This window comes from Sorex fumeus, unplaced genomic scaffold (genome assembly GCF_029834395.1).
Source record: "Sorex fumeus unplaced genomic scaffold, SorFum_2.1 ptg000046l, whole genome shotgun sequence".
Lineage (NCBI taxonomy): Eukaryota > Metazoa > Chordata > Mammalia > Eulipotyphla > Soricidae > Sorex > Sorex fumeus.
The window spans coordinates 15,099,366-15,102,193 of NW_026606103.1; positions in this window are offsets into that span (position 1 = coordinate 15,099,366).

Below are 2,828 nucleotides of genomic sequence, written 5' to 3' on the forward strand. Positions count from 1 at the left end.
GGGTCCCTTGATTCATTTTTCTTGCCTTGTTGCTGTAGCCAGGACTTTTAATACAATATTGAATAAAAGTGGAGGATGAAAGGATAGTGGATATCCTTGTACCTTATCTGAGAAGAAATATTTTGCATATTTTATTATTAAGAATGATACTGGCTGTTGGGCTGGATGGATAACACAGTGATTAAGGTGCTTGTCTTGCATGTGGCTGACCCGGGTTTAATCCCTAGCATCCAATATGGTCCCTGAATCAGTCAGGAGAGTGACTCCTGAGTTTGGTAAGAAAACTGAAGGGTGTTACCAAAAATCATGAAAATAAAATAAAAACAATTAAAAAAAAACAAAGATCTTGGCCTTGGGCTTGTTACAGATGGTCATTACTGCCTTGAAAATGGTTTCTTCCAACCCTATTTTAATAAGGTTCTTTTTTTCAACATGAATGGATTCTGAAACTTGTCAGAAGTTATCTCTGCATTCACCAATATGATCTATGATTTTTTTCTTCCATTTTAGTAAAAACCTTCTTTGAAAGTCAGATAGAACTTTCCAGTAACCCCATTGGACCTGGAATGTTGTTCTTGATGAGACTACTTAGTCATGATTGGTCTATTAATAAACACTACATCCTTCTCATTCAGATTTTTTAAATGATATAATTCTAAGAGGGCTGGAGCGATAGCCCAGCGGGTAGGGTGTTTGCCTTGCACGCAGCCAACCAGGCCGACCTGGGTTCAATTCTTCCGCCCCTCTTGGAGAACCTGGCAAACTACCAAGAGTATCTCACCTGCATGGCAAAGCCTGGCAAGCTACCCATGATGCATTCGATATGCCAAACACAGTAACAATAAGTCTCACAATGGAGATGTTACTGGGCCCACTCGAGCAAATCAACTTACAATAGGAGGACAGACAGTGCTGATTCTAAGAATCTGTTCATTTCTTCCAGATTCTTCAACTTAATATCATAAAGTTTTTCATAGTGACCTCTTACATACTGAAATTCCAAGGGATCTGTTATGATCTACACTTTTGGTCTCTGATTTATTTTATTTGAACATTTTTTTCTTTTCTCTTGATTGTGAGTGTAGTGAAAGGTCTCTCTTGCTTATCATTTGAGGAAGCAGCTGCTAGTTTTATTGATTCTTTGAATTTCTTTTGTGCTTTCTATATTATTGATTTCCTCTCTTGACTTCAATTTTATCCTTTCACTCTTTGTATTTTATTTGTGGGCTGGAGCGATAGTACAGCGGGCAGGGTGTTTGCCTTGCACGTGGCTGACCTGGAATCACTTCCTCCGTCCCTCTTTGAGAGCCAGACAAGCTACTGAGAGTATCCCGCCCACACGGCAGAGCCTGGAAAGCTCCCCGTGGCGTATTCGGTATGCCAAACACAGTAACAACATGTCTCACATTGGAGATGTTACTGGTGCCCGCTCGAGCAAATAGATGAACGATGGTAGGACAGTGCTACAGTGCTATTTTATTTGTAGTTCCTTCTCCAGATTTTGAGACATGTATTTAGGTTGTTGATTTGGAGTTTTGGGTGTGTAGGGACACCTGGTCCTCTTCCCCAAACTACAAATTGGCTTCAGGCCAACTTGTTTTCATTTTCCCAACCCCTTAGTTCCCTTGTCAGTTGCTTCCTTAAGCCTGTTCCAAAGAAGAGCCATTATCCAGTCATAATTCATGTGGGCCCGGACACACTCCGGTGTAGAAGTCAGGCTAGTATAGAGCTTGTCTCAGGGCCATCCAAGGAGGTATTAGGATTTAAGACCAATGTAAGGCAACTCAAGCTTAAAATAAGTGAATGTGATGAGTGCCCAGGTTCTTTAATCAGAGTCCACCTGCATTGCTAGTATTTTAGAATTAATCCACTCACACATTGATTTATAGAAAAAGCATAGCTTTATAAGTATTCCTTGTCCAACACAACAAGAAATTGACATGAGCAAAACACACAAAAGGCATTAAGGAAAGATACAAGCAAATATCTAACTAACATCCTGATGTGTAATACTCAGGTAATTAACTGAAAGAACACAATGTTTCTAAATTCATTTCAAACAAACATTTGGTATGATCATGCACCAAATTATTTAATTTTATGCTCATCTTCAACATTTTGTTACACGCATGACAACTCTATTTTTCCTTTTCTTTGACTTTCTTTTTTTCTCTTCTTTACTTCAGTGAAAGGTTGGGAGTGAGGAAGCTGAGGTCTTGTGCCTGGCTCTGTGCTCAGGGATCCTGGCAGGACTCAGGGGACCATATAGGGATCAAACTGGTCTGTCACATGCAAGGCAAACACTCTACTTGCTGTAATATCGCTTGGGCCTCCTCTATTTCTTCTAAACTTAAAAATTGTGTAAAAACATTCTATTTGATGTACTATTTAGCTTAACCACATTTTCCCCATCTGCAGTACACAGTTTAGATAATGTTAGACACTGTTCATATTTATATCTTTAAAACAGTGCTTGAAAATTAACACAATTTTATGAAAGGGGACAATATTTAAAATCAGTTATGTCTACCTTAGTTTGAAGTCAAATATTTCTTCTAGCTTTCTATTTTTCCTCCTTTTTTAAAAGGCCATTTTCCCACGAGACAATAACTTCTACTACAGTATTTAAAATCTTAAGTTCCCTTTACCCTAAGACATATTTTGTTTTCCTAAAATTCCCTATTCATAAAGCACTCAGAACTGTTCTTAAAAACATACTATCAAACCATCACCATCCTGAGATGGTGATGTCTTCATAATCCCAGCTCTCAGTTTTGCAAAGAGGGACGGGGAGCTAACTGTCATCAGGTTGTGCTCCTTTTTCTTTC